Here is a 12,192-nt window from a genome sequence, read left to right as displayed (position 1 = left end):
TGTACTTTGCGTGTCTAAAACACTTGTTACTGAAATAACTACCCTATTTTTTTTTTCAATCGCGCTTCGGGTACCCGAGTAATTTAATGAAACGAGAAATGTTTTTCCACTGTTGTGTGCGAAATATTCACCTTATCTACACGCTGTATAGGGTGGACAAATCTTTAAATCTTTTCTGTAGTTCAGATGTCCCGAGCTGGATTTTCTGAGGAAAATTCAATGCGAAAACTACCAAGTCTCGACATGATGATTCCTTTATAGGTATTTTGCATTTTCGACTGTTTTATTTTGTGACACTGAATAACCATTCGTGAAGAATCTGTGGTGTATGCTGTTATATTCTTAAGCAGAACACCCTGTGTATACAGTGCGCTCCTCATGATGAAAGCAACAAATTCGTTTAAAATTCAGGTAATTATTTTGTAAAAAACGCTCGGACACTTCTATTAGTATTTTTAGTTGCGGATTTTTTGACATAAGAAAATTGTATACGTGGTGTCTCAAGAAGAACATATGAAGTCGTCATTGATTTTTTGTAACATTCTGTATATTATTCCATTTTTGAATTGTAAGGTAAATTCTGGTAACTAGCGTGAAAATAGAACAAAAACTAATAATACAACTGCATTAAATTGGCAGTTCTAATTAAATATAGATTTTTCGAAATGTCAACTGTAATTGAAGTACAGTGATGTATATTTTTTATTTGTCTGCTTTTTTCAGTGTATCATTTTCTGTTAGGAAATTACATTTTAACAAAAATAACCCTTGATTGATTCTTTTGGAACTACATAGGGATTATTATTAGAGAAAATTGAAATAGTTTTAGACAATAAATAAACTATTCTCGTCATTTTAAATAAATATTCCCGTATTACGAAGTTAGCAAAGGCAACTCCGACAGAACTACTTCCGAAATTAGTCGAACTCGACGAGGTTAACACCACAGTGAAAACTCCCGATTATAAGAGTTAAATCAAGTTAGGAACGTCGCGAAGTGACAAAGGGGTAGAGCAAGTCTTTTAATTATTGAAGGCTCGAGTCTAATAAATTAATAAGTCTGGAAGAAACATGGCGGAACAGGCACGTCGAAGAAATCTAACATGTTTAAGGTATTCATTATTTACAGAAACCCCCCCAGCTACTACGCGGATGTATTCAAATCTCAGATGGAGCGAATGCGTATTTTTTATGCCTAAATCCCATAGCGAGGAACAATTAGGTCCTGAATTTTTTATGGTTATGAGGTTTTGTGTGAGGGGTAACTTAGAGATCAGGTAAAATTATTGCTTAAATAAGCTACTGAATTTTTAATCCCTAGGTTTTCATGACCGTAAATGTAGCATATAAAGATTAGAAATTCCAAAAAACGGCACACTGCGAATCGAATTTATTTTCATTGTTTTTCATTTTTAGACATTTGCCTATCTTTCCTCAATTTTTTAAACATTCACAACGTCTTCCTTTGGCTTGTAAATATCAATTTTTACGATACTTTTCAATCCGCCATTTTGAATTTAAGACGTTTCGAATAGCTATTAATAAATGAATAAACTGTAAACGGTGTCAGTTCGGGGGTTGGTGTAAAAAATAATCCCCCAAAAATATAATTCGCGTTTTCAAAGCCTTCTCAGTCAGAAAACTTAAAAATTGGTGGTATTCTGAAAATTTTATATTTTCCGCAAATGTACACAAAAAATAAGAAGAAAAGTATATATTTTTGGAATGCATTTTTGGCCCGTTTTTGAAATACAGAGTGTTCCACATAAAAAAACACAAGTTGTAGTCATATCACAAAAACTAAAAATAGTATCACATTTATTTTTATGCCATCGAATATACTCAAAAGAGTGCCTGTAGAATGTTCAAATCGTTTTAGGATATTTTGAAAGGGAAACGAGAAAAGAGCACCAGCCGATTTAGCAAAAAATCGAGAAACGTCCTGTAGCTCGAAAACGATGACAAACAGAGACATGCGGTTTGTGCCATTCTTATTTTATTTATTATTTCTTATCGAAAAAAGAGCTCTGGACTCGTCTATCAGATTTGCTCTATCTATGACAGATTCGCAGTAACTCTTGTTCCCATGTTTATTTAACCATACCCATATATAGGTCTGGTCGAACTAGACGTGGAGGTGGTAGAAATGTATACGCCCAGTTGAAAAGTGCGAGCGCGGACAAACGAAATCTAACTGCATTGGGCTACTGGGAAATAAATCTCAGCTTTTGACAAGTGCTTGACAAATTGCCCAGCAGTGCAGTGCAGCAATGCGGAATTTTGTGTGATTTAGGTAATTTTAATTCTTTGGAGGCACTTTCTATTAATCATTTATATTACAATTGCGAAAGGGAGAAATAATATTATTACACCATAACATTTTGGAGACTTTTTGAAACTGAACAAAATGAAACAAAATTTTGTTCAGCGATGAGGCCCATTTCTGGCTTAATGGCTATGTTAATGAATAAAATTGCCGTATTTGGGATGAAGAACAACCCGAAGAACTTCAAGAGCTGCCATTCCATCCAGACATAACAACGGTTTGGTGTGGTTTATGGGCTGGTGGAATCATCGGTCCATTTTTTTTTAAAATGAGGCCGGCAGGAACGTAACTGTGAATGGCGCCCGTTATCGCGCCATGCTAACGGACTATTTGCTGCCTGAAATTGAAGCCCGTAATCTCGATGACATTTGGTTCAAACAAGACGGCGCCACTTGCCATACAGCCCGTGCAACCATGGCTTTATTGCGAGAACAATTCGATGAACAGTTAATTTCACGATTTGGACCAGTGAATTGGCCTCCTAGATCATGTGACATCACACCTCTAGACTTTTTCCTTTGGGGCTACGTGAAGTCCAAAGTCTATATGGATAAGCCGTATACGATTGAGGAATTGGAAGCCAACATTACTCGGGTCATTCGTCAAATTCCACTCGAAATGCTCGAACGTGTCATCGAAAATTGGAACTTCAGAATGGACCTTCTCAACCGCAGTCAAGGACAACATTTGAAAGAAATAATATTTAAAAAATAAATGTCAGAAATAGTTTTTTTGTATAATAATAAAGATTGCACCATAAAATAGAATTTTGTTTTTTTTGTTGTTGAAAAAAGTACCTCTAAATGAATCACCCGTTACATAACGTTTCTGAACATTCTGGGTAAAAACATAAGGAATTAAAAAGTAGGTACGAAGGGATTTCGTATTTTTAAGATTCAACCTTATCTTGTGTGATCTTGCTTCTGCTTTGTACAAAAATAAACTGTAAAATCATTAAATTTTGTGTAACCTATGACATACCACGCGAATATTGAAAGAGTAGTAAAATGTCAAGTGTAACAGAATCGTGATGCCTTGGAATGTGGAACGATTTTTTTATTTTCATTTCAGGGTTGGAGTTACAATAACAGACTTTTAAACAAAGTTATGTCTTATTTGGAAAGAAAATTATTAAAATTCGATTTTAGATACAATAAGGAAAGATTTTGAAATTTAATACAGTTTCAAATTTTGATATATTTTTTAAAACCGTTACGAAACTCTCTTCTACCGTATTATAATACAGAATAATACGGGTGTGTCGAGTTCTAATTGAAAAATGTCACCAGATGGTATAGTCTTTCCGATATCAATTGAAAAACGAAGAGGTTGGCTGTATGTACCAGATTCAGACGTTGACGCAGCAACTCGGCATTGAAATATTTGAAAAACTTGTTCCCATATTTATTTAGTTATACCTATATGCAGGTCTAGTCGAACTAAACCTGGAGGTGGTAGAAATGTATACGCACAGTTGAAGAATGCGCACGCGTGCAAACGAAATACAAACACAGCTGCATTGGACGACTGAGCAATAAATCTCAGTTGATGACAAATGGTTGGCAAATTGCCTAGCAGTGCAGTGCAGCAATGCGGAATTTGGTGTGATTAAGGTAATTTTAATTTATTATAGGCACCTTTTGTTAATCATTGATATTAAATTAGCGAAAGGGAGAAATAAGAGGGATATTTTGTTAGCGGAACAAAACGAAATTTACCATCAATATAATAAAATTGTTTGAGGACATAAATAAATAAAATATGTATGTTGTTTGCCAAATGAACATACAGGATGTCTCACGGTGCCGGCCCAGTAGAATTATTTCAGAGATTACTTCGATTTGAATTTTGAAAATTTGGGATACCGGGTTTTCGGGCATGCCCTTCTCAACTAAAATAATGGCGTCCACGTACCACTTCCGGTTATATCGGAAGTCGCCATCAACTTGCTTATTTTAAATGGAACACCCTATATATTATTGCAATTTTGAATTCTACGTATTATTTTAGTGGAATTTTTAGCAAAACTTCAAAACAAACAACTAAACTGTCAGCAGTTATTTATTATTATTTATTCACAGACGTTGCAATGGGATTCTAAGCAGAACATTTACAGTTTTTAATGAGACATATCCCAATTTTCCACCAATGAGAAGAATTCTAAAAAATCAACTTCATACATAGTAATACACAATTTTAATTATGTATGTTGATAATAATAATGCACTAGGATAAAAAAATGACTTAAAAAAGTCATAAGTGTTCAATATGACCCCCATTAACAGCGAATCACTTGTAGATTCTAGAGATAACACCATCAGTCACCGCTTTTGCTATTTCAGCTGCAGGCAATTCATGGAACGCTCTTCGTATTCGAGCAATCAAATCCTCTTTTGAAGCAACGGGTGTAGAATAAACCTTTTGCTTTATTACTCCTCAAACATGAAAATCTAATGGAATGAGGTGGGGAGACCTCACTGGCCAATTCCACGGTCCTAGGCGTCTCATCCATCTATCTTCAAACATTTCAGTCAGCTGTTGATCGATTTGATTGTGACAGTGAGGTGGAGCCCCGTCTAATTGATACCAACACTTCCTTAGTTGGTCTAAAGGTATATCATCTAGAAAATCGGCCACAACCGTTTGCAAAATATTGATTTTACCGTTAGCAGAAAACTTTTTACTGACGCCTATGAAACATATTAAATTTTATTGCTAGGCATTTTTATACTTGTTCAACTGACTGACTGAAAGAGTATACAACAAATTATTTTTAGAAAACAAAAATCATGAACATGAGTAGTAGTTCTAATCAACATTTTCACTTCGAAAAATTGTTTTTTATCAGTAACCAATGATTACGAGTTGCAGAGAATATTTTGCGGTTTTCAAAGCCCTACTAGGATTTTCTTTACGGTCCTTATTTCCCGAGTAATTGATTGCCAAAGTTAAAAATGACTTTTTTGATTTTGGTCGACGAATTAAATTACCTAAAAGAGTTTTACTGTGAAATTAGCATAACAAATTTATTGAAGTCCATAGACCTTTTTAAAGACAAGCAAACATTTGGAAAACTATTTTTCTTTGTTTTTTTTTTTACAAACCATTGACGCTAAAAAGATTAAACGCCAGAACCGAAAACTAGAAATATGAAACTTCAATTTACTTTATTTTTATTCTTTCTACGACCATTTTCCTCTAAGTTACAGCTCTTTGATAATCACCCAAAAATTTGGATTTTTTTTTAATATCCCTTAATTTTTGTGCCTAGTGTACATAGATGAGTTGTCTGCGTCGTAATCGGCTGGAGCGAGAGAACGGTTGTTTGTCCCTAAAGTAGAACAGAGCTATTTGGCGAACGGAACGCAAATTCCTTATCCGAGGCAGGGCATCCCGCAAAAAACAATCAATTGTTAATAGCGGCGGTGGCGGGAAGGTGGTAGAAGTGTGAGGGTGCGGGTGGCGGCGCTAGGAGGCGCCAGCGCGGCCGTCGCGACGCTGCACTGCGTCCGTGCGCCTCTCCGACTTGACACCGACGCGACGCCACCGGCAATCGCGGCCGGATTGATGTAGGTGACGGCCGGTGGGCTGACGTACGCCTGATACCGATACAGGCACAACGCCCAGACAGGCAAGTCGGTGCTTATTATACGTATATCGACTATATTTTTTGTACGTCTCAATTGCTGGCCTCTTTAAGCGAAGAAAATACTGGAAAGAAAGGATTTATTCTCAATTATCGTTTTTTTACTTCTATAATTTTCTCAGAACAAGTTCCATACATAAATACCTAGATCGTTTTAACAAAGGGCGTGAATCTTTAGGCAAGGAAAATGATCCGGGAAATGATCATTTCGCGACTTTTTGTTTCGGCAATCTGAATTTATTATAACTATAGATGCTAAATATTATGTACAATAACATATTAGTTTCCACAGTCATAAAAATGGGGGGAAGATTGTTTACAGGGTGGTTAATTGTATAATTTTTACGTAAAACGTTTTTCGCTTATAACTTTTTTCCGTTCATTTGCACGAGAAAACAGTAAAGTACTTTTTTTTGTTCGTCTTCAAGAGACCTACAAAACTAGCCCTCGAGCGTCAAAAAATACTGATTAGATCGAAAGTTATAAACAGAAGAAATTTATTTATGACTTTTGTATTAAACACTTATAAACTGCGTTATTATTACCAGAACGTTTTGACATCGCATCCTCTCATTCCTTATCACTGTCTAATAACTCACACGAAAACTGGAATCGGTAAGTCGAATAGTTTACAAGTTATGGCCTTATAAAAAAATTAACTAATTAATAAGTCTGGACGATCACGAGTATCTTCCACAATCGCACTGATTTTTTTCATGGTAGATTTCATAATAATACATTGAAATCTATAATTTTTTTTAATTTCAAATTTGCAACCTGGAAATTTTTTTATTTTTTAACCTTAGTTGCAAAATGAAATATACGACGCACGATCGTGATATAGTTATATATTATTACATATTCGGAAAGCTTATGAAAAGAGCTTTAAGTTAAAAAAAAAAAATAATAAGATTCGATGCAAAACAACGGATTTACAGACTGTCAAAGTTGACGGACTACCCGAGTACTTTCCCAGATAAAAATATTTTATTTGTGGAAGTATGTTAAGTGCATAAGAAATATTGTCAAAAGTCAGTGGGTCGCTTAATATTCGGCGAGCCGTGGCACGGCGAAAGGGTGGGGGAAGCGAACGACAGCGAGTCCGAAGAAAATGACGATAATATTCTTAGTCCTACCGTTAAATAAGGGAAATTCGCTTGAAAATAATATATTTGACAGTCTGTAACTCCGTTGTTTTTCAACGACTCTTGACGATTATTTTTAACTTAAAGCTCTTTTCATAAGCTTTCCGAATATGTAATAATATGTGACTATATCATGCTCGTGCGTCGTATATTTCATTTTGCAACTAAGGCTAAAAAATAAAAAAAATTTCCAGGTTGCAAATTTGAAATTAAAAAAAAAATGATAGATTTCAATGTATTATTATGAAATCTACGATGAAAAAAATCAGTGCGATTGTGAAAGATCCTCGGGATCGTCCAGTCTAATAATAATTAGTTAATTTGTTTATAAGGCCATAACTTGTAAACTATTCATCTTACAAATTTCAAATTTCGTCTGAGTTATTAGACAGTGATAAGGTATGTGAGGATGTGATGCCAAAACATTCTGGTAATAACGCAGTTTACAAATGTTTAATTTAAGTCATAAATAAATTTCTTCTGTTTATAACTTTTGATCTAATCAGTATTTTTTGACGCTCGAGGGCTAGTTTTGTAAGTCTTGTGAAGACGAAAAAAAAGTGCTTTACTGTTTTCTCGTGGAAATAAACGGAAAAAAGTTATAAGCGAAAAACCTGAATTTACGTAAAAATCATACAATTAACCACCCTGTAAACAATCTTCCCCCCATTTTTATGACTGTGGAAACTAATATGTTATTGTACATAATATTTAGCATCTATAGTGATAAATTCAGCTTGCCGAAGCAAAAAGTCGCGTCGAACTCTATATTTCCTGGCCTATCTTGGGCATCTAGTATAATGATTCTTAAAAAACTGGAGGGTGCGCAATTTTCTAGTCCTTCCTTCAGCACAGTGAAATAATTGTAATAAAATTTATACAGAAGCATTCGTGACTGGATGACAGAATATACTTCACACGAACAGCCAGAATACGTATTTTTCTTATAAATTTCTAAGCAGACAATTTATGCATAGCCACTTTTCACACCTGAAGTTAGAGCAGATAAAATGTGTACTGATGCCATTCTGCACCGGAAAAAAATTGGTGTGAGTGAAAATAATAAAGATACGGAGTGAACCCATTGATTGAAATTACATTTTTATTCAATACTGAACATTTTGATAATTTTATTAATTTGTGCTAACATTTGAACCAAAACTGAGTACTTTCACTCAAATATAAGTACCCGTTAAATAAGTTCTGCAGATAAACTGGTATTTGGTACACTTGTACCTAAATCGGAGTAAATGCCCTCATTACTGAGTGACCTCACCCCATGCAATGGTTGTCGTGCATTGTCTTTACCTATTCCCGCCGTCCCCGTTATTGCTTATTTGTAACATCATTCTTGTGATTTGTATTAAAATTGAGATTTTTTTCTAAGTAAAGAAAACGTGAATCCTTACTCTTGTGAAACGTTCATACTCGTATACAGGGTGTCCCACCGGGAACTGCGTCGATCGATATCTAGGAAAGTACTGCTCCGAAAAATTAAAAAATTTGGCAACATGGCAATGTCCCTGGGGCGAGCGCAACTAAAATATCTATAACTCTCCAGCACTTCCGGTTATACCGGAAGTCGACACCAACTTTGTTATTTTAAATGGGACACCCTTTATATTATTGCAATTTCGTATTCTACATTAAATTTGAGAGTCACTTTATTCAATATTCCCTATACCTAGGAATTATAGTTTTGGGATATTAATTATTAAAGAAAAAATTTAACAGATGCAAGGGTTAGCGGAGATGCTAGTAACTCTTTTCGGGAGCGTGATGTCAAATTAAAACAGTATATACTAGGTGTTTCATTTTTGCTGTTACATTTTGATAACTTCAAACAGCTATGACTTTGTTAACTTAAGTGGAACACCCTATATTTTTTTACTCTGTCGTATGCAGATTGAAATTTCCTTTCAAGTCATGCATTGTTAGGGTTGCCGTTACTATTTTTAGAGATATTTGCTATTTTCAATTTTTTTGACGTTTTTTTTTCATATCAGACCTGTTGTCAAATTGGCCATGACCAGAAACATTGCAAAAACAATTGAAATAACATGACATTCGTCAAGTTAGTTGTCAAATTATTGTTATATTGGAAAATGTGACAAAAGTAATTTCAAGAATATGTAGAGAATCTGCTGCTTTTTTCCATATATATCAAACAAATTAAAATAATCATCATAAGCAGATATAACGTAAACGAACCCCAGGCATTTTTATTTGGGACACTCTGTATAATCAACCTCTGAAAAGGATCATTCTTGGGCATGTTTGGAGTGACAAGTAGAAGCAAACTACGACTCGGACCCCAGACCTGCCTCATAAGACGGTAATTAGACGACTAATCATTTAATTAGTTTGCGTAACGTGACGCTGTTAGTATGAGTTTCGTCAGTAAACAATATGCTCAAGGCTGACATAATACACTGTCGTCATTCCTGGAACAAATTTTCTATTTACCGATAAAAACAATAGATCGGGAACTTTTTAGGTATATACAGTCTGGCCCATTAAGAACTATATAATTTGTGACGTTTTTAGATATGTTTCGTTAACCAATCACGATGATCCACTTTGTAAATCAAGACCTGCAGAATTTTTTTTTTGCAAGTAAATTTTCGGAAAATTATTATTTTTTGATTAAAAACCTGGCAACGTAGTCTAACTCAACATCGAGATACTTGCAGGGAAAATCCTGACTTGAGCTGTAGTGTGAATGTACCTGATTGTATAAGATATGCATGGATCTAGCAAAAGCCTTTAACAGACTTGGTCATAGTCTTTTGTTCCTAAAATTATCTAGAATATTTTCTTATTCTTATTTAAGTAGTAGAGTTCTAAATCTTATAGTATCATAATTCATCATAGTTATAAATTATGTTGATAAATGATATATTAGAAAATCCAAATAGATGCTGTGTTATATGCTGACCATCTAAAACTATTTGCATTTGATGACTCCTTTCAATATTGTTTGCAACAAGTTATCTCGTCAAAATAACAAGTTGAATATATCTAAGTGAAATGTTATGAGCCTAACAAAGAAAACTATTCCCATTCTGTACAACTACAGTTCAAATGATGCTTTATTTTTCACTTAGGCGATATATCTTGTTTACTACTAGGAAAAGGAATAGGAGAACAACGTCGTATCCACTCTAGGGCGAAATAAGCGGACCTAAATATTATCGCCCCCATATTGACCCTATTTTGTACCCTTCTTTTCTGCAAGGGTAGAATAGTATTGCATTATATGAAGCAGACAAATGAAAGTACAAAGTGTATCATTAATATTAATATTTGATATATAACAATAATTTGCTTTAAATTAATAACAAAAATCATTTATAACCGTCTTTAAAAATGAAAGTATAATTTGAGAAGGAACCTTTGGTGAAACTATCAAAATTAATAAATTTACGGGTGTTGTAGATACATCTTGAATACATCGTTTGTACTACATATATTGAAAAACTATTTCCTCTTTCATTTACATTTAATTATTAAATTTAAAATAAATATAAAATCAGGTGTCTATGTAAAAAATAAAACGTTGTATGTATCACGGGAGATACTAGGATAATTATGCCCTTAGACGAGTTGCTTTCCTCGGGCCTAAACTGTCCTCGGAAGCAACCTGTCGCCTGCAGGCATAATAATCATCCCTGTATCTCCCTCGATACATAAATAACTATTATTAAATATATGCACATAAATTAAAGATCTGGTTGTCTTTTATTCGTCATATTGAGCACATTTGGGTTTTATTATGAGAAATTCTAAATATTTTAAAGACGCTTCAAACTTGCTTTTCAATGCATTTGTCAAGCCAAAATATGCGAGTATTGTTTGACATCTTATGTACATGATTCATATTACAATTCTGATATATTTCAAGTATCGTAGCTTCATCGTATTTGACAAATGACTTATTCTTTTCAGGGTATTTCCTATTGGACCATACGTCGTGTATACTATTCCATTTTTTTTTGTTTAAACTTTTATCTGAAAGGGCATATTGTCCAGGTATTTTAAGAAACGTTAATTTTAATATTCCAGGTGTTCAAACAGGCTCTAAGGCACTTTTTTATTTGTGAACTACTAGAAGAAACGTACTTAAAAATTACACAGCCACACAGAAAAAAAAAGTTAGGTATACTTTTTATGCGACATATATTTTTCGTAGTAATTTGAACACGAATCTGGGGTCAGAATTGGCCCATCACGTCACAATTTTTTTCTAACCTCAAAAAACTTGTGAAAAATAGTAAAAATTTATGAAAATTTACTGGGAAAATTTGGAAAAAATTTATTTCCACATCAAATAGTACATTTTTATGTAAAAGACTCTGCTGAATTCAAATCTGCTGTCAGAATTGAGCTAGAACTTGTGTTTTTTTTTCTAACCTCAAAAAACCGAGCAGGAATCGCTATTTTCAAATTCTGAGCGGATTTTGACCAGATTTTGTATAAAGGGGTTTTTTGGGTCGCTGATTACGAATATGAATTCACATTGTAAATATTCAAGATGGCTGATCCAATATGGCGGGTGTACTTTTTTGAAATCCACCGATTTCAGTAAAATTTGGCATCATAAGGATTGCTGGTTGATCTCACCTTCATTAATCACACATCTGGAGCCAGATTTTCATAAATCAAGGTAAAAGATTCCACTCCGTCTAAAAATGTGACTTCGCTTAAAAAAATGACTTAAGGACTCTACACATGTAATGATGTGTAGTGTGATGTGCTTGTTTCCATGGGACAAGACAAAAAAGTTTCTACTTTATTCTTTCATTTATTTAGTCGTGCATGGGCTTATGGTTTTCCAATCAGATTTTTTTAACTACTATGCAGTTTTCCTATGGCATTTAGATGCTTTTATTTCTTAATAATTTTAAAGTTCAAGGAAAAGGACACATTACTGCCACACAGCACATCACTGCATCTGCTTATGCCTTCAATCTAAAAATGTGACTTTGCCGAAAAAATGCCGCCTACTCGGCCTAAAATTATGACTCTGCCTACAAATTTTACCTTGATTTATGAAAATCTGGCTCCAGATGTGT

Source organism: Anoplophora glabripennis, unplaced genomic scaffold (assembly GCF_000390285.2).
Source record: "Anoplophora glabripennis isolate ALB-LARVAE unplaced genomic scaffold, Agla_2.0 scaffold208, whole genome shotgun sequence".
In the NCBI taxonomy this organism is placed as follows: Eukaryota; Metazoa; Arthropoda; class Insecta; order Coleoptera; family Cerambycidae; genus Anoplophora; species Anoplophora glabripennis.
Note: the sequence above shows the minus strand (reverse complement) of the source record.